Here is a 21,792-nt window from a genome sequence, read left to right as displayed (position 1 = left end):
TTTATATTTTCTTTATATACCGGTAATTTCTTCAATAAATATCATTCATTAATAATTTAAATAGCCTCAGCCCTGATGAAAGGTTGTTGAAACATGGTCATGTTGGTAGAGGCACTCCCTTAAATATTTAAATTATTAATGAATGATATTTATTGAAGAAATTATATAAAGAAAATATAAAAATAATATAATTGAAAAAACCAAAAGATTAAATTAATTGATCCTATGAAGATCGGGTTTTGTGATCTGTTTCACAATAACCAATGGGGCAATCTTTATCAAAGGATAACGAAATAAATATTGTATGTGATTATGCCTGCTGGAATTTGTTGTGTAAGAAAAAGCAGAACGTGTCTAATGGATGATATTTCTCAGCTATTCACAAAAAAACATCTAACAGTTACAAATTGCTTATTCCAGCTAAAGATAATATTTGATGTTTGGGAATAGGCAAAGAGAAAATAGTAAAAGAATCTCTTTGCACAGGTGTCAAAGTCGGTCCTGGAGGGCCGCAATCCAGTTGGGTTTTCAGGATTTCCCCAAAGAAGATGCATGAGATCTATTAGCATACAATGAAAGCAATGCATGCAAATAGACCTCATGCATATTCATTGGGGAAATCCTGAAAACCCAACTGGATTCCGGCCCTCGAGGACCGGAGCTGCCCACCCCTGGTCTAGAGATAAGCTGCTGCACAGTTCCAGATTTACTTCACTTTTTCCATTGTGGGGGGTCCCTTCTTAAGTCTGGATTTGGAAGCATCTGTGGTTATTTTCACACAACACTCCAGTACAGGCCATTTTTCACAATGTCTAATGAAATCTGCCGATGCTTACAACTGTCAATAACTCACTGAAGACAAGTTCTTACATTTCGGACAAGAATGTTAACTCTTAAGTTTTCCAGATCCAAAGCGGGCTCCCTTTTCCCCTGCTCCTGTGAACAGTCCAACAGCTCTATAGGCTGTGAGTCTGATTCTCACTCTAGCCTCCTCAAGATCAGAGGTGGTCAAAGATTCACCTGCAATAAATTGGAAGGTGCTGCAGCTTGAAGCAGTTGCGTACCTGGTTTGGTGGTCACCCAGGATGGAGCACTCTCTCCTCCAGCCGGAGCACCCATTCCTCTAAGTAGTGGGGAGGATGCATGGATCACGGGGTTACGGTCCGCATGCTCACAGCTGTTGGTTCTGCCAGTCCCCTGCCCCAGAACAGGAAATTGACATCAGAGGGGACAAGGGCCGGTAGAATTGACAACCACGCACATGCAAACCATGGTTCCACAACTGCTTTATGCACCTCCCCCACTATTTGCATCCAGGGTGAACTATCCCCTACACCTCAGCCTTAGTACGCTAAAGCCTTGAAGATTAAAAGTTACTTTAGTCCTCTTGCATTAATGTTGTTGGGTTAAGAGTAACAGACCTTCCCCACTATTTACTCCCCAAATTCTCTTTGGCCAATCTGTACAAACTGTGTTGTTATGTTAGATATTTAGGAGTAACTTTAGATCCCCAACTCACCTCTTCTCCGCAGATTTTAATGTATTTAAAAATCTGGATTTTTTTGCACTTTGACCTTTATTGTCTATTTAGAGTTGTTTCAACCATGATGGACTGCTTATGCTATTCTAAGTGTACTGTATATAAACTCACAAGAACATAAGAATTTGTCATACTGGGACAGACAGTATCCTGTTTCCAACAGTGGCCAATCCAGGTCCCAAGTACCTAGCTAGATCTCAAGTAGTAAAACAAATTTTATGCTGCTTAACTTAGGAATAAGCCTTGGATTTCCCTAAGCCACCTCAATAATGGCCTATGGACTTCTCTTTTAGGAAATTATCTAAGCCTTTTTTTAAATGCCGCTAAGCTAACTGATTTCACCACATTTTCTGGCAACATCCCAGAATTTAATTACACATTGTGTGAAGAAATATTTTCTCCAGTTTGTTTTAAATCTACTACTAAGTAGCTTCATTGCATGCCCCCCTAGTCCAAGTATTTTTGGAAAGAGTGAACAAGCGATTCTCATCTACCCTTTCCACTCTTACTCCTTTTTTTAAAGACCTCTATCATATCAACCCTGAGCTATCTCTTCTGCAAGCTGAAGAGCCCTAGTCGCTGTAGCCTTCCCTTATAGGGAAGTCATCCAATCCCTTTCAGTCGAATCCTTCTTCCACTTTCTGAAGGATTTTCTTTTAGTTGTTATAGCTTCCATCAACTCACTTGTCAACCACGCTGGCTGCCGTTTGGTCTTTCTTCCTCCTTTTTTAATATATGGAATATATCTAGTCTGGGCTTCTAGGATGGTATTTTTAAATAGTTATTGTAGTGTCATATATGCAGGCATCTCAGAAGCCAATCTCAAACATCTTTAGACTTTTGCTGCTCAAATTGTATGTAAGGCTAAATGTAGAGATCAAGTCACCACTTTTAATGTATTTATACTAGTTACCCATTGGAATATGGGATTCAAAATTCTAACATATGGAATTCAAAATTCTAACATTAACTCATAATGCCTTCCATACTAACAGACCAAATAATGTGGAATATATATCTGCTGTCCTCAGAGAACACCTGCTACAGGTAAGTATCTTTGCTATTTGTATGCAAGGGAAAAGGAAAGGGGATGGGACTTGATATACTGCCTTTCTATGGTTATAATTAAAATGGTTTACATATTATATGCAGGTACTTATTTTGTAGCTGGGGCAATGAAGGGTTATGTGACTTGCCCAGAATCACAAAGAACAGCAGTGGGAATTGAACCCAGTTCCCTAGGTTCATAGGCCATTGCACTAGATTTCATACATATTCAGTGTGGAAATTTTGTAAACCAGGCTGGGTTGTAGACCTTGAAGGATACCTTATGTATTGCATGGATATTGACCATGTAATAATAGGCACTCAGCTTGAAAGTTTGAACCTAGAGTGCTAAGGGCCTGACAGAGAGGTTAAATAGAAGGGGTGAAAGAATGAAGCCTTGTGGTACTACGCAGGACAAGGAATAGGATGCAGATAGTGTTTGATGTAGACATTTTGAATGTCCCTGTCACTCCTATAAATGCTAGTCTTTGAAGTATTAGAGTATGAAGTTTGACCTGCATGGAGTCAATAAAATATGTCTTCATAATCCAGACCTGCAAGTAGACTTATTTTGCCACCCTATTTGTATTTTGTTATAAATTCATGCCGGGCTACAATGCCATGTATTACAGTAACTAAACTTAAATATGAGTATATCTGGGGATTAAAGGTATGAGAAATATTGTGCCCCATTGCACTGCTTCTTTGTTTTAAGAATGCTATGCTATGCTCGTATACCTAACCATGAATTGTTTTATTGCATCTGACAAAGACAGAGAACACTGATTTCATTTAAGTGCACCAAGCCTTGATCTTCAATCTATACAATTTCAAAAGAAAAATGTGTATTGGAATCCGATTCAGTATATTTGCCAAAGGCAGAATCTGTCTTTTCCTTATTTGTAAAGCGTGTTCAGCACTATTGAATCCCCTCTCAACCTCTGTGATGCTCTCTTCTGATATATCATATCCCCTGATGCCAGCTAAGTCCGTTAATGGCTACAGTCTGGATGGTTTCTGCAGGGTATCTGCTGGCAAAGAAAATTTCACACTGGAACAGTATAAGGTTTGGAAGATGAGGAATACATTAGCTATAGTAATGGTTTGAACAGTCAGTCAGCGTTGCCTGGCTGGATTTGGAGTATGCTTACGACTGAAGCCACAAAAAGAAATTTCCCCTCCTGGGGAAGCATTCCCGTGCGAAACGCGAGTCGAGGGGAAGACTTGTGTTTCATGGCTTCTTTGCTTTAGGAGTTTTTTTTAAATTTTGCCACATGGGTTTGCCTGTTGTGTGACCCGCACTACAGCCGCCACAGCGAGCAGATAAGAAATTTTGATTTTCTGCTGTGTTTATAAGATTGAGGTGGTAAGACACTGGTAGTGCAATGATGATCTGATGGCAGCCAATGTTTAGTTCACTTCACTTGAAGTGAACTATCTTAATTAGTTATGTTATTTAATGGATTTAATCTGTGATATCATTTATTATTATAGTTATGAATACACATATCTTTGGATGCTGCCTCAAAGGTTTCACTTGAAAAATGTTGAATTTCCATTTGAGAGGGTTTCTCTACATAAGACTTCCTGTCGGTCTGTAGCTTAGCGCTCCTTTTACTAAGGTGCGCTAGCGTTTTTAGTGCACGCTTAAGATTAGCGCGCGCAAACCACGTGCTAAATGAAAAATACTAATCCAGGCTCTATGGAGACGTTAGCGTTTAGCGCGAGCGGCATTGTAGCGTGCGCTAAAACCACTAGCTCACCTTAGTAAAAGGAGCCCTTAATCTTAATGCATTGGTATGCAAGGAGTGCTGTCATTTTGGCTTTAGAAGTTTGACTAACCAGATTATTTCAAACCTATGGGCTCCTTTTACTAAGCTGTGATGGCGTTTTTAGCGCGTGCTGCAGATTAGCGTGCGCTAACCCCCATGCTACGTGGAAAAACTAACGCCAGCTCAATGGAAGCATTAGCGTCTAGCACGCGCGCTAAAACCGCTAGCGCAGCTTTGTAAAAGGAGTCCTATATGGACAGTTTCCAGAATCATTTTATTTACTACTACTTATGATTTCTATAATGCTGCTATTTTTATGCCATTAAAAAATTTCTAGCACCGTTAAAATGGGAAAATGTGACATCCTGCCTATAACAGATAATGTTACCTACACTGTGATAATTACTGTAGGTCTTGCATTGCGGACCACATTAGACAAATATGACAGTAGACTGTTACAATTTTTCTTATTGATTGCCCTGAAAACTATACTAGCCTATTGGAAGGACTTTTCAGCCCTTAATGGTGGAACACTGTGTGTCTGTATGCGAGATATGAAAAAACGATAGCGGACAACAATGTTTATACGGGTTTACATACTGCCAAAATTTGGTCTAAAGTACTGGCTTATGCACTTAGTACTACCAATTGATGTACCTTGATTTAAGAGTGTTTTTGTTGTATGTGTTTTAGTTCTGTTATTATCTGTCCTTGTATAATGGTAGGGTACTCTTATCTCTATTGTAGTATTTTCCTGCAAGATTGTGAAATATTTTGTATTTGACCAGTTGTCATTTCAGTCTTTTTCTTTTCTTTTTGTACTTCTTTTTCTGAAAATCTAATAAAAACTTATTGAAATTTTAAAAAAAAATGGGATAAGACAGTCATTCTTAGGGAGATTGAAAATAGAAAGTACAGATACACATTTAAATATCAGGATTTTGAATTTTCCTTACGTATATCATATCTCTCCCAAAGAGAGATATGATATACTTGTCCTATGGATAGTTAAAGGAAGAGTTAAAATTTCCAGACTGCATTCCAACCATTGAATAATATCTATATGTCTCAATGGGAAATCAAAAGACAAGATTAGATCCTGCCTCAGAATTGACTTTAGATGTTACTGATTTGTTAGAAGTTTCTGAAGACTTTGTCACCAAAAGAGCTAAGCTTGAAATGAGACATCTTTCATATGTGTGTATGATACAGATTCTGTCATGTGTTGCTATTTTTTATATCAAAATGCAAAATTTCTTGATTTTAAACTGTGCATTTTTCTTGATATATCTATAAAAAAAAAAAAACCAACAATCCAAGAAAGGAGAAAATAATTCCTATCTAAAGCTGGATTTTACTAAGCAGCATAAGAGCATTATACTGCAGGTCTCTGGAGTAGCCTAGTGGTTGGTACAGTGGCCTGCATAGAAGGGGCTCAGGCCCATATCCTACTCTAATTAGTATAGTTGTGATAGAAAACATGAGCCCCAAAAAAGTGGGGAAGGAACACTACATGTCAGCCATAGAGACAATCAATTTATTTCAAACATATAAGTAATAAAAGCATATACATATAAATAGCTAAAACGTAAGCGACATGACTTGATAGTTCGCAGTATTCCTTAGACTCGGTCTAAACGTAAATTTTGGTTTCATGGATTGAGAGCATTCCTTTTTGTTTTTTGCAAGTATATTGGCACCATAACTCACTGAAGACAAAATTTCATCTGTTTACCCCTGAGGAAGGCTTTTTCAAGTCGAAACACAGAACGTGTTGGGGTCCAGTATTGAAAGGATTTAAAAACTCTCTGTGAAGCTTGTTTTCCCCCAAAAAGGTTACCTCGAATATAAACCAAGGTTGGAAATCTGGGTACATGAGCATTGTTTGTCAGGGATCGTGTCATAAGTAATCACTAATTTTTCAGCTGGGGCTGTTTCGAGTCCAAAAAAGCTGAAGGAGAGCCGACAAATATTTTCCTACTTGGGACTACAACACCAACCAAAGTTTCTGGACTTCTATCCCCACCAGAAACACCTTCCTTAGTCACACATGCAGAAAACAAAAAAAAAAAAAAAAAAAACCTTTTCAAATACAAACCCACAAACTAAAATTACTATTGTACACAAACAAAACCCTAATATGCCAGACTCTGCACACAGTACACCACAAGAGAAATAGAAAGAAATGCATTTTTTCCTGAACAGTCCAAAATATAAAAACAACAGATGTAAATTTTCAAAATTGACATATTTCAATCACTAAATTGAAAATAAAAAATTTTTCCCTACCTTTGTTATCTGGCAATTTTAGTTTTCTGATCTTTATTGTTCCATCTGTACTCTTAATGCTGTTTATAAGCCTATTTCTAAGTCTGTTTCTTTCCTTTCCTTCACTTCTTGCACTACATTCTTCTTTGATACTGATTTTCATATTCCGTTTTCTTCTATTTTTCTGCATCCACGTCAAATCAATCTTTCCAACTCTTTCCCTTCCCTCCGTCCATGTGCCCCATCTCTTCCCTCCTCTTCCACTTCATCCATGTGCTCTATCTTTTCCCCTTCCCTCCATCCATGTATCACCATCTCCTTCCTCCCCCCTCCCTCCATCCATGTGCTCCCTGTTCCTCTTTTCTCTGCCCCTCCCATTCAGCATCTTTCCCTTCTTACTCCCACCCCCATACACAGTTCCATCAAATGTTCTTCCACCCTGTTCTTAAGCTCTCATCACGAAAGCTATAAAGAGGTCGCTGGCATGGGAACGATTCTTTTGTGCTGCTGGTGGCCTCTTCTGCACTGTTCCTTTCCTGTAGTCCACCCAAGTGGAAACAGGAAGTTGCTTCAGAGGGCGGAAAAAGAAAAGTACAGAGGAGGCCACCGGCATTCCTATCCTCCACTACCCGCTCCCCCTGCCCCATACCGACATCTCACTTAAAGACCCGATGCTCTGGAAACCATCACCGACGCTTTGTGCATGCTCAAGGTTTGCTGGACTCCCTTTGAGAATCCTGGAGAGGGCGGGAGCCAGCAGGCTTTAAGCATGCACAGACACTCAAGGCCCTTCAGCTCAGCACAAAGCACTGGTGTTGGCTTCTAGAGCATCGGGACTGTAAGTGTGATGTTGATCTGGGGCAGGGGGGAGTGGGGAGTAGAGGATAGGAGTACTGATCATCAAGGAGGGGGAGAGATAGCAATGCCAGTCATGGGGGAGGAAAGAGCAATGTTAGTCATCAGGGAGATATCAGTGCCGGTCATTGGAGGGGGTGAAGAATAGCAGTGTCCGATATCTGGAGGGGTGGAAAATAGCAGCATTGGCCATCGGGTGGGGAGGCATCATCATCAAAAGAAGGCTCAAATATAAACAGTTTATATATGGTAGGTGACACCTGCAGGCTTAAAGGCTATTCTTGTGGTATACAATTGGGTACATTAGGTTATGAGTGTGTTTTGGTGGGCTCACCATACAATGTAAGGGGGTTATGGGGTGATGAGTACCTGGCACCTTTTGGCCCCGATTCTGCAAACTGCGCCTAACTTTAGGCGTGGTTTAGACATCCGATTTAAGTGGTTAATGAGCGATTTAAGGGTCTTAACAAGTGTTAATTGGAACTTAGACAGATTTAGGCGTCAGGTAGGCGTTCTCAAGATAGATGCGAGATAGATGTGAGTTTTTGGAAAACTCGCATCCAAGTATATAGATGAGGGCGTAACATGGGCATGGTTAAGGATAGGCACCAGATAGATGCTAGTTGGGCGGTAGACCGCGTCTAAACATCACATAAATTGTAGACAAATGAACAGATGGTCTAAGTATGGTTTCTGCTTGGGCTGAACATGAGTTTTTATGGGCGAAACATAGACATGGTTTGGGCTTCTGAAATGATATTTTCAACATTGACTTTAGGAATGTTTTTTCTTCTTTTTTCCCCCCTAATAGATTTAATAAGCCACCATCTCAATAGGGCACATCGATACAAACATATTGCATGCAAAACATAGTACTTTTCTGCCCAAACAGCAATATGATTGACTAATTACAGTACCTTTGGCTTTCCTGCTTAAAAAGAACCCCCTTTTTCCTCACCAAACAGTGCTATAATCAGCTCTTTCTTGAGATCAAAGTACATGAAAAATATATACATATTGCACGCATTTTCCCTCATTGCAAAATGGAGCTGTGCAGCTGCACAAAGTTTACCTCATTGTGAGATCACCAAGGTGCACCTGCAAGGTAGAATGCCACAATTAAAAGATGCGCTGGGTGTTGAACTCACAACCTCTGCAAAATTAGCACAGGATTTTAACACATTGAGCTACACCACCTTCCACTCCAATTTCTCTGACTCCCCTGTCATAACATAGCTTACTGATCTGCCTATGTATCATCTGCTTAGGAATGATATTACAATCACCACAGAGAAAGCATTTCTGGCTCACCAAGGTAATGCACCTTGTTTCACCTTGTCCACCTTCTCAAGCTCACTGGTTCACATCCCATCCTCACCTTCACTCATTTTAACAACTTCATAACAGCTTCCTAAGCTCTCATAGGAGTGTATATATGGTGGACTTTGCTGTTTTTAAACAGCATTGTGCAATTTGCAGGCACATTTATTTAGATCTTGCCATGGCTAGGACATCCTAAGCTCTCATGGTAAGAAACCTCTCCAGTGACTGAAAGAAGCCATTTGTGGCTCACCAAGTTAAAGCACCTTGTTGCATCTTGTCTATCCTCACCGGTTCAAATCCCACCTTCACTCATTTTAACAGCTCTCATAAGTGGTAGACTTTGCTGTTTTTCATCAGCATTCTGCAGTTTTCAGGCACAGATGCATCAGATACATTCATCTGCTCTCAACTACAAGCTATTGTGGTAGGAATGTATTTCTTTTTATACAATATCCACACAGGGCAACATGTATAAGAGTTTACTAAAACTTCAGAGGGCATGGACAGGTGTTGAAGGAAGGTACATGTTTTGAGATGTATCCTAGAGACATTACTATTGGTAAATTCAGCTTGTGTTTAGAATTGCGGGTGTGGTTTCATGCCTGAGGAGTATGTGTTGGGGTAGGGGAGAGGGGTTTAGGATGAGAGAACAGACTGCTTTAGACATCTGAGAATTGCTACAGATCATTTTAAAGCTCAACCCAAATATGTTTAAGCCCAAACAGTTTGAAGGTTTTCTGGTAGAAAAATGAATATAAAATATTTGCTAACCGCACTCAAGACTTGAACCCCTGATAAAGGCAGTGCCTTAAGGCATAGAGCTATAGAGGAAACTTAATTTAGAATTTGGTAACAGAGCCTCCACAGACTAAGCAGATGAGAAATGGCTTCTTGTCAAAGCTTTGAGAAGTGAAAAAAATGATTAAAAGTCAGTACAGGTGTGTTTACCCAAACTACACCTAAAGCACGCCCAATCAGATTTGAAAGTTTCTGGTGGGAAGTTCTAACAGTGCCTAGGATGTCAGGTGCTACTTAGGCGTGCTTAGTATAAGAAGGTATTAGAGCAGCGTTTTCTTTTTTAGGACTCCTATTCTGTGTTATTGCTTATGCTGATTTCTGAGACCTTACCTTTCTTGATTATCTTTTAACCTTTTCTTGCCTATATCTGCCACAACTCTTTCTCCATTAGCAGCTATAGTAATTTGCAATTTTGATGTCTTTCTAACCTTTTTCATCTTTCCAGGTAACTATGCTGGACCTATGCAAGGAACTCCTTGCTAGCAGCTCAGATACCAAATCCAGGTGAGAATGATATATTGCTTGCTACTTAGGTGCCTTTATTACAAAAAAGCTCAGGCAGAACTGATTTCTTCTTTTGAACTCCCATTCTGTGTTATTGCTTATGATGATTCTCCTTTAACTTTTTGTCCTCCTGATATCTGCCACAACTCTCTCTGTTCCACAGGGCCATTAGCATGTCTGAGAATTTGTGATGATAAAAAATTGGTTCTAGGAGTATTAGCTGAACCCCCCCCCCCCCACCCATGCTGTTTGAAACTTTGATGCCAGCAAAATGGCTATGCAAGTTACATGAATGTGTGGAACCTATGATGTTGGGAAGATGGAAGCAGTGCTTTTACTCATAGAGCTAAAGGTAATTCTTTTTAGAGTCATATAGAGGCAGCTCAAAAAACTAATCAGTTTTGGTGGTAATTGTTAGGCATCCTTATTATAACAAGGGTTCAGATGCAGCTGCCTCTTCTTTTTAGGAGTCCAACACTGTTTGTGCTTTTGTTCATTCTAGGTGTTATTTTGAGACTGTGCTGTGACATATTCTTCCACAACTTCTGATTTTTACTTTTACCCCAGATGTCTTTCTAACATTTTCCCCCTTTTCTCCTGATTTCAGGTTCCTAGAGTGGCTAATGATTCCCCTTGTGTTTCTCAGAGGCCAGAGCAGGTCTATTAAAACTGGGTTCAGCATACCAGCTTGCACCTGGCCAAAGAGCTAGCATCTTAAATACCAAAACAGAATTAATAGGTGAGAATGATGTACTGCAACCTTCGTTTGCCCTTGTGATGAATTAAATGCATTTTCACAATACTAACATGTTTCACACTTTTTTTCTTTCAGACGGGTGTAGTTATTTTTTTTTTTTTTTTTTTAAGTTCAGTATGTTTTATTGAAAATTTTGCATAACATAAGAATAAAACAATACTAATACATAACAAGAGATCTCGACAATAATACCTGTACTGGAAATCAGTAAATGCACAAGTCAACGCCCTGAACTAGGCAATGATAATTCAACATTCCATATCAGTGAAAAGGGGAGGGGGAAAAAGAAAAAGGGAGAAATGATACATAACCAATAGCAATGATGTGTCATTTGTATACGTTCAATCAAAAAGAACATACCACTTCCATGTGTAATAACCACCACTAGAGAGAATTAAAGATAAAATTGTCAACAATAAGGAGAAAATGATAATGTCAGAGGGGGTGTTGAAGTATTACTATCGCAAGGAGTGAGGTCTTGAGTCAGTTAACAAATGGCGAATCAGCATACTGGAGGAGTGGACTCCAGAGTCTGTTAAATTTAGACAATGAATTTGATCTTTCCGCCGCAGTTTTCTCGTATTTAACTATCAAGCAAACAGTGTTCCACCAGGAATCATAACTCACAGATTCAAGATTTTTCCAGTTCGAGAGTATGGTCTTGATTGCTATAAGGAGAAGTATATGAATGAGGTAATCTTCATCTTTAGTGAGTCCTTCCGTTAGGTCAATACTTCCCAAGATAATAGATCTGTAAGTCAGTGGTATGGACGCATGAAATAAGTTATTAATATCAGCTATAACTTTAGACCAAAAGGGAAGAAGTAATGAGCATTCGAATAACATATGTCTAAGAGTACCCTGTGATGCACCACAAGACCAGCATTTGTCAGATACTCCATGATGGAAACGAGCCAACGGGTGTAGTTATTGATGATTTTTTGAGAGAACAGTAAATTGTTGAGTTTTAGGCTCTCTTTTACAAAGATGCGCTAAATCAACGCATGCGCTAACTGTTAATGTTTACCACATGCTGTTAACATTTACCACATGCTTAAAGCGGTGCCTTTTAGGGCACAGTTAGTGTGCGCTAAATGTTAACGCTTGCATGTTATCCTATGGATGCATTAACAGTGCACGCGTTGATTTAGTGCACCTTTGTAAAAGAGAGCCTAAAACTCACCAATAAATTCTTACTTTGTGTCAATCCATCTTCCTTTTTCTACAGCCTGCCTTCTCTTACCAGAAGCAGATTATGGTACCTTAACAATTCTACCACAGTAACAACTTGGATCTAGGAGTGGCTTACTATGCATACCTGTCATCCATCTCATCGAACTGCAGTTGCTTGATATTACACTTGCATGCTGCTTTCCTAGACTGTGCAATAAAAATTGTAAACCATTTTCACCTTGTGCTTATTTACAATGAGTAGAAGCACCACTTCAGCTACTTCGTCACACTGACCTTTGTCTTATCTAGTGTTCCATGAGGCCCAGGCTGCAAAGGAGAGAAGTGGGGAGACCTTTAGGGGGTGGAAAACAGGGTAGCTGGCATGTCTCCTGCCTCGCAGCCTGCAACAAGCATCATATTTGAGAAAATGAGATTATATGAGAGCTGGAGAGGATGAAAAGGGGTGCCTTAACTTGGTGAGCCAGAAATGGCTTATTTCAGTCAGGGGAGAGGTATCCTACCCTGACAGCTTAAGATATGCTTAACTACAGCCGTTACGGCATGCTTCCGACGCTCCACTATGGAGCTGCAAGCACGCCGTAGCTACAGCCTTAACGACGCCTAAACGGAACAGTATAATCAAACCTGAATTGCTATGATTTAATGGCTCATTGTGCAGCACAGCGTTTAGAATGAAGGTTGGCGTATGAGCCTGGTGTGGGTTCGACTCCCTCATGTACTTCAGCTGACACAATACTCATTTTAATAAAAATTACAAGCTACAGACCAATCAAATCTAATTTTCATCTCAAATAGCACAACATTAGCAATAAATTCCAAAAGTGGAGTTTGCAATTGATAAAAACAGCAGTATTTGACTCCATGTTACATTTATTCAAGCATACTTGGGATTCTGGTTTTTGGAACAATGAAAGCAGTGCTTTAAGCCATTGAGCTAAGTCTTTTCTAAGTCTCAGCTAACTGTCATATGATAGCTAAGCATATGATACGTTAGCAGATCACTAAGCTATGATATGACAGGGGAGCCAGAGAAAGTGGAGTGGAAGGTGGTACAGCTCAATGAGTAAAAGTGCTGTGCTGATCTTGCAGAGGTTATGAGTTCTACTCCCGGCCTGTCTTTTACTTGTGGCATTGTACCTTGCAGGTGCACCTTGATGATCTCACAATGAGGTTAGCATTGTGAAGCTGCACACCTCCCTTTGCAATGAACTAGAAGCCACATTCAGGTCTGTTATGTGTTTTATTTTGTTTTTAAGCTTTGCCAAATGAAGTTATGGGCTTTCTTTGCTTTGAAGAATGAGCTGATTGGAGCAAAGTTTAGTGGGAAAGGAGGTGTTATTTGGAGCTTGAAATCTAAATCTAGCTGTAATTAGCTTGAAATCTAAATCTAGCTGTAATTAGCTAATAACATTGCTTCTTTAGGCAGTTTTAAATTCAATATGCTTGTATGAATGTGTCCTGTTTATTATGTGCTGGCTGAATCACAAAATAAAATGCCTCAACTGTATTTAGAAGATCACTTTGAAAACGTCCAAAATCTTCCTAAACCCCATTCAGAGAAACGTCTATCTAAAGCCCAAAGCTCAACGGATGAACTAGAGGAGTACCTAAATAGCATCTATCCTACTAACGTCTTTCTGAAGCCGAAACAATGCTCAAACAGCTATTCTTTACACTGCTTCAAGAAACTCATTTTACAATTGATATATGTAGCACAGAGGTTAAACTTACATCCTTTTACACTGATGTTTGCAGTTCAACTCCCAGTCAGTCAGTACTTCTCACTGGAAATGAAATATTATAAATATCCTTTTAAAGATGGCATATGGTGTTACTTTTTTTTTGTTTTTATTATGTTAAAGCTTACAATCCTGACATAATAAAGAAAATGAATATGAAAGGGCAGTAAGATCAAGCTTGTGTTGTCCCCTGGCATCTATCTTAGCAGAATTAACTGCCTATGTGGAACAGTATAATAAAACCAGAATTGCTATTCTTGTATGGCTCGTTGTCTAGCACAGTGGATTAGAATGAAGGTTAGCATGTTAGCATGTCACATTTTTTCAAGATTCACTCTGATGTTCCCAGTTCAAGTCCCACTGAAATAATATATTATAAATATCTTTGAAAGAGGGTATACTGTGTTTTTATTATTCTTTTAAAGATGGTATACTGTGTTTATATTATGTTAAAGCTTACAATCCTGAAATAATGAAACAGAATCGGTAAAAACATTTTTACATATAACTAAATACATTGTAGGAATGTCCACCTGGCATCTAGAAGAAAAAACCACGCCTAAAGTTAGGTGCAGTTTGCAGAATTTGGGCCTTTATGTGTAGTTCACTGCAGTGTCCCTTAGGGTGTCCCACTGCTCTGCTGGGATGTCTGTGTGGCCAGTCTGCTAAGAATGCTGGACCCTCCTACATCCTAGTGACTGTTTTTGTGTGTTTTCATTTTGATTTTTTTTTTTTTTTCAAAAAGATAGATGCACTGAGTTCAAACACGTCTAGGAAATAGCCATTTTTGAAACACAAAGATGGACATTTTTGTACTTTGAAAATGGGCCATTTTCTCTTCTGTATTTTGGATGTTTTTTGCAAATACACTATTGGGTAACTTGAGACAATTTCTGCAGGTTGCGCCATTAGGACAGATGTGACTTTCCTATTCCTTCCAATCAGTTGGTAAGCAGACATGTAAGCCTTTTCAGATGGGCCCTAGAAAGGAGAGTGCTCCTATAATGAAGTAAGAAGGTCCTTTATAAATCCGTATGGGTGGGGAATTGAAAGAGGGGGCTACTGATTGTGTCAGACATTTGTGGTAGGACTTGAGGGTTCTCTAATGCGCCAAAAAGAAGTGGACCAGAGAGAGGGTTTTGAAATGGATCTCTTAGGCAATGAACCCCTGAACTTTGAACAGTTACTACACATTAATTTGTAGAGCGTGTGTATTCTATCAGCTATGGTAGGAGAGTGTGACATAGTGGCTAGAGCTACAGCCTCATCACCCTGAGGTTGTAGATTCAAATCACACACTGTTCCTTGTGACCCTGGGCAAGCCACTTAATCCTCCAGTACCCCAGGTACATTAGATAGACCATGAGCCCGACAGGACAGATAGGGAAAAAATACTTGAATACCTGATTGTAAACTGCTTAATATACCTTGTTCGGGCAGTATATAAAAACCCCATTCCCTTCCCTTATATTTATCCATAGGTAATCTGCATATCTTCACTTGTATACATTGGGTGTGCAGTTATCATCCACCTCAGAGATGAAACTATGTTAAAAAGGGTTGCACCTTGATGTGTGGTGCTTTAATATAGGGCAACTACACGTGGAAATTGCAACATGTCCATTTCTGTGTTTATAAATGTTGTCTCCGTGACATTCATTGTTTCAACATGTATGTATATTTATTAAATGGCTGCTTCCGCTGCACATGCTGGCAAATTTGCGTGCACTGTTGTATGTATTTTGGAAAAGACTGTTGGCATATTCTTTTCTAAAAATGCCAGCAGAATTGAGCACATCCTAACAAGGATGTCTCAGTTCTGATCTCTGGGAAACTAGGGATTTACAGGGATATATACCTTGTATCAAGAGAATAAATAAACATTACAGTATAACAAAATTAAAGACTATAATATTGTAGCATTACCTCCATAGCTTGCTTGAAGACTTAACTGTATTTTTTTACCGTGGTTTTCCACTGATGTCCATTAACATCTTTGTGCCACTGTTTCGGCAATATAGTGTCATCTCAAAAAAACTGCAGCAGACATTGTTCTCTTTCATCTTGACATTGTAATATTGCCTCAGTAGATTTGCACTGATGACGTTTTTTGATTTTTTTTTAGTCAAAGTTTATTTATTGAAAAGTTTTACAACAAATGTAATGGCATTCAATGTGAGAGCAAAATAGTAAACGGTACATGATAACACACAGTGAGCAAAACAATACAATATTCCTCATTCATAAATGAAAAATTAAAAAAATTTCACGTAAAGCTAGCAATCATCTATTCATGAAAAAATCTACATGGAACATGGGCCTATACCTCATCCAATAATAATAATAAAAAAGGAAAAGATAAAGAGAGAGGAGCAAGAAGATACAAAAATAAAATTCAAGAGTTGGAGCCTTGCAAATAAATCTTAAGAGAGCACCATCTACATTGAAACTGTTAGAATCTATCACATTTTTTCGCTAAATAAGCTTCAAATCTATATGTCATGCATACTAAGTTCCACCATTGGACAGAGGAAGCCTTAGATAGATCTTTAAATGATCCGAGAAGAATTTTCAAAGCTAAGATGAGGACATCAAATAGATAAGTATCCTCTAATGTCAATTGACAGGAAAGAGCAGAGGATTTTAATAACATCTGAGAAGAGATATGGAACAAAGAGCAAATAGTATCCCATATCAATTTCCAAACATTCTGGATAAAAGGACAAAGAAATAATAAATGTTTCAGTGAACCAATATCTTTGTTACAGGTCCAACATTCATTGGCAAAACTAGTTAATCTGGTGGGATTTAACCGGAGTCCATTGGGCTCTATGACAAAGGAAGAACAAACTTTGCGTAATCAAAGCTGATCTGGATGTATGGAATATGGATTTCAATAAGGAGGCCCAGTCAGTGTCTGAGATAGGACAGCCTATATCTTCTTCCCAAGATCTTTTCACAGAGGGAGGTAATTTATATTGTATATCTTTAATGAGTTTGTAGTATTTGGACGCTGAATGACTCAGTGCACTAAATTGGTTGGAAAGAGTGAACAAAGTGGAGGGATGATTATTGGTAGTCAGGTTAAGACCAGATTTCTTTATGACTGATCTTAGTTGCAGCCATTGATAAAATTGAGAGTCTGATAAGTCATAGTTAAGCTTCAGATCGCTAAAAGACAGCCAAGTTCCATCAGGTTGGCATAATGAGGCAATATCCCAAATTTGATGATTATACCAAGAAGGCCAAGAAAATTGCTTTTTCTCAATTAAGAATCTAGGGTTTTGCCAAGTAGGGCAGAATGAGGATTGGAGCCAGGGATGCTCCAATTTGCGATCCAGTTCTTGAAGCATCTCGAGTGTGGTGAAGAATAAAGGATTATGCAGTTTACCCTGTAAATGTGAGGAACCTAATATTCTAAGGAGAGGGATAGGATGAAGAAAAGAGACTTCTAGTTTTAGCCAGTTAGGCATATCAGCATCATCTTGCGTAAGAAGCCACTCGGCTCCCTGCCTCAAAAGGAACGCCTTATGATAAATTAGAAGGTCAGGGAAATTAACACCCCCTGATAACTTAGTAGATTTCAATTTTTGTAGTGAAATTCGGTGTGGTTTATTATTCCAGAAAAAATCCAGCAACATCTTTTCCAACTGTTTATAAAAAGAAGAGGGGAATAGTAAAGGGAACATTGTAAACATATATGTGATATTTGGCACGATCATTTTCAAAGTATCTAGTCTCTCCACCAAGATAAATGGAGGGGGGACCAGATAGATAGAGCATCTTTAACAGTAGAGATAGTTTTAGCAGTGATGAGATAGATGTGACCTTAAGGTCCCTATCAAAGGGCACACCCAAGTATTTTATGCCTGAGGGAAACAAAGTGAATGGTTAGGATGAGACAGTAAAAGGGACACACGCTTCATTGAGAGGCATGAGCTCAGTTTTGTCCCAATTAACCTTGTACCCTGACATGGATGAGAAATGGGAAATCAGATCAACAAGAGAGACGAGGGTCTTCTCAGGTTCAGAAAGATACAAAAGAATATCGGCAGCATAAGCTGATAATTTAAATTCAAGGCCCGCAATCCTGATATCTCTAATGGAAGTAGAGAGTCTGATACTTGAAAGAAGAGGTTCTAATATTAACTTAAATAAGAAAGGGGACAAAGGGCACCCCTTACGGGTACCCCGATGTAACGTGAATGGTTCTGAAAAAGCATCATTAACATGAGTTTAGCAGCTGGAGCATTATACAGTAAAGAGATCATATGAATAAATTCCACAGGAAATCCAAAATGATTGAGAACACAAAACAAATATCTCCACTCCACCCTGTCAAAGGCTTTCTCAGCATCAAGAGAAGCAACTAAGAGAGGTTGATCCTTTGACAGGGCGGAGTGGAGAATGTGACAAAATAACCTAGTATTGTCTGTCCCTTAATGACCTCTAAAAAACCCACTTGGTCTCTATGAATAAGATATGACATGACTTTCTCCAATCTGAAAACCAGTATCTTAGCAAATTTATTTATTTATTTAAAACATTTCTAATCTGCCTTTATCCAAGGCGGCTCACAGTATCACATACACAATTCAGGTTTGAACATCTTAAAAAGTCACATACATCAGTAAAAATCATCTGAACCTCTCAGCCATTCATCTACTACCATTACTTCATAATAAAGTAAAATAGATTTAATTAACTGTAAAAGAAGATGACATTCAGAATATTAACTTAAAAAAGCAGGATATTTTATAGTCCAAGTTTAATAAAGAAATGGGCCTATAATTTTTTTTACTAATTGGACATCCCGATTGGGCTTTGGCAGAACGATGTTAGCTTCATGAAAATGATGAAACTTATCAGGAGAGGTGACAATACTATGGTAATAAGATAATAAATGTGGAGTTAGTAAAATAGAAAATGTTTTGAAAAATTTGGAGGGAAGGCCAACAGGATCCGGTGCCATCGCTGATGCCATGGAAGAGATGGCTCTGGAGACTTCTGATGAAATGGGCTTTTGAAGAGACTGTCACTGAGACAATGACACAGATGGTAAATGGACTGATTGCAGGAAATCATAAATGGATTGTTCCGAACAGGACTCAGAAACATAAAGTGATTCATAAAAAGAATGGAACTGTTTTAGAATATCCTGGGTAGCTGTATGGATGATGCCATAAATGGATTTGATGTAAGATATTCTGTGTTTAGTTCTTTTCGCTTTGAGGTATGAAGTAAGTAAGTGACCTGATTTATTTGAATCTGCATAGTATGTAGCTGATTGTCAAAAAATATACACTGAGGCAAAGGAACTAAAGATCTCATTGTGGTAGAATTTAAGTTGTTAAAGAGATTTGTATAGGGCGAGATCAAATTTCTGGTAGAGTTGAGATTCCTTTGAATGAATATCCTCTTTCATACGGTGGAGGTCTGCTTTCCAGGTTTTGAGATGAAATGCTGTATAGCTGTTGCATTCACCCCTTAACCAGGCCTTATAGGCCTCCTAGAGAACTGCATAGGTAGAGACTGAAGCTTGGTTTGCTGAAAAAAAGGCTTGTGATTAAGTGGTGATATGGGAGATGAAATCTTCGTCATGCAGGAGCAAATTATTCATTTAAGAAGTCCAGTGGAGTGAGCAAGAAACTGCCACATGATCAGATATTGAAATATCATGAATGTTAACTGAAGAGGTAATATTTAAAATGTCTTTAGAGCCCAATATATAATCTATTCTAGAGTATGTCTTATGGAGTGCAGAGTAGAATGTGAAATCCTTGGATGTAGGATGAAAAATTCTACATAAATCTGACCACCCATAAGTTTGCATGAGGTTGGAAAGAGTGGACTGAACTCTGAGCTTAGTAGGACGGCATGTTGAGGTTCTGTCAATGAAAGGGTCCAATGGAAAATTAAAGTCCCCTGCCACCACAGTATGCTCAGCGAAGGTTGATTTACAGATATTATGAAGAGACTGGAAGAAGGAGGGCTCATTTGCATTAGGGGCATATATGTTGAGTAAATTGAGAGGTTTGTCATTGATAGTGCCCTCAATGTAAGACCATCTGCCTATAGAATCAATTTGTGAGAGGAGAGATGGAAATTAAGCAATTTTCTGATAAGAATGATAACTCAATTCTTCTTCCTTGCAGCTGGGGCTGCAAAGCAGTGTTGTACCCAGCCCCTAATTAGCTTGTGAGCTTCAGTTAGGTTAAGATGTGTTTCCTGTAATAAACAAATGTCTGCTCTAAGATGTTTGAAATAATAAAGTATTTTTTCCTTTTAATAGGACTAGAAATTCCCTTGATGTTGAGGGAAACAATCTTTATATAGGACTAGAAATTCCCTTGATGTTGAGGGAAACAATCTTTATATTAACCATTTAATAGGCAGGAGAAATAGAAATAAAAATACCTCCAGACCAAAAGTTCCATAAATTCAGTGTAGCTCAGTAGAGAAAAGGTTCCACAGAACAAGTTGACATACTTGCCCAGAGTCGTCCAAATAGATAGATGGTGCTGACAGAAAAAAGTCAGAAAAGGCTCCAAAACAAAAAGGGTTCCAACAAAGAGAGAAACGAGGAGCAAAAAAGATCCATGTTAATATAATAAAGAAACAACTAAAAAGCGAGAGACCAGAAATGGGGTCGTGTGTGGACATGACACACTCAGCAAGCTGGACCCCAGCCAGATCACAAGACAAAAATACAACTGTAAATCCAGCCAACAGGATAAGCTAAAGAAGCAAAAAAGAGCTAGGTGATTCAGGTCATATCCCCAGCATTATCATCCAAATATTTTTGTAAGTCATTAGGCTCATCAAAATTTTTAGTGGTGTTATGGTAACTCTCATTTTGGCTGGATAAAATAAGCCATATTGGGTGCCAATACTTTTCAAATGAGGCCCCATGGAGAGAAAGGTTTTCCACTTTTGTGCTGAGGCTTTTGAGAGATCTGGCACGAAAAGAATTTTTTTTACCATCGACGAGAAGGGATGATTTAGATTTTGCAGTTTGTAAAATCTGTAGAGGGTGTGAGTATCTCAAAATTTTCAAAATGATAGGTCTAGCATAGGTGGATTGAGATGACAGGCCAGATGGTACTCTGTGGGCATGCTCAATTTCCAGGGCTGGCGTAAATTGAATATTCAGGACATTTGGTATAATATTATGTAGGTAAGATATGATTCTTTACCTTCACTGCCTTCTGGTAATCCGATAATGCAGAAATTATTTTGGCGCATACGGTTAGACATATCATCCAAGCCACGTTGCAGGAGATCCAGTTTTCAAAGGCCACGTTGCACCTCAAGAAACTGGGTGTCATGGGCAGAGAGCCGTTCCTCGGTAAGATCTAATCAAGCGCCAAATTGTTTAAGTTGGAGTGTGATGTTACTTAACTCTGTTTTTATATCAGCCGTCGCAGCTAAATTTTTCTGCATTAGTCTCTGTAGGATTTGCAAATCGTGGGAAAGCGAGGTTTCAGATGCTAGCAGATTAGAAGTGCAGGCCTTGTCTGGCAATGGAGGCTCGTGTTTAGAACGCTTCGAAGCGTTGTGAGCAGCGGATGTGCTTGGAGAAAAGCCATCTGCTTTACAGGTTTTTTACACCATTAGCAATATTGTTGAAAAGGTTTGCTGACCTGAACACCAAGAGGTATTGGCTGGAATCGAGGGAGCAAGCTAACCAGCCATCTTGTAGCTGGTCACGTGACCACCCCTGATGACGTTTTGTTTTGACACGGTGACGTTCTCTCCGCAGACTTGCAATGACATTGTGATAGAAGAGCTGTAATGACACTAAGCCCCATGCAAATAATTATCATTGCTTAAAAACAGCTTTATTTGTAACTTAGATATGGTTTCTGCATTCAGTCATTTCGTAAGCATCATAGGACTTATCCCATTAGAACTCTTGACAGGGATTGAATATTTTGCTGTTTGCAGCAACACATTTTCCATTGCTGACTCTTGTCACACAATCTCTCTGTTTAG

The 21,792-nt window shown here is 38.9% G+C and overlaps 1 protein-coding gene across 1 annotated transcript in view; it reads left to right on the top strand.

Moving 5' to 3' along the window:
* CAMKMT (calmodulin-lysine N-methyltransferase) overlaps nucleotides 1-21,792 on the top strand; it is a 688,167-nt gene that overhangs the window by 557,099 nt on the left and 109,276 nt on the right. The gene's annotated exons all lie outside the window — the stretch shown is intronic.

The sequence above is a fragment of the Geotrypetes seraphini genome, chromosome 3 (assembly GCF_902459505.1).
Source record: "Geotrypetes seraphini chromosome 3, aGeoSer1.1, whole genome shotgun sequence".
NCBI lineage: Eukaryota > Metazoa > Chordata > Amphibia > Gymnophiona > Dermophiidae > Geotrypetes > Geotrypetes seraphini.
Note: the sequence above shows the minus strand (reverse complement) of the source record. Positions and strands in the feature narration are given on the sequence as shown.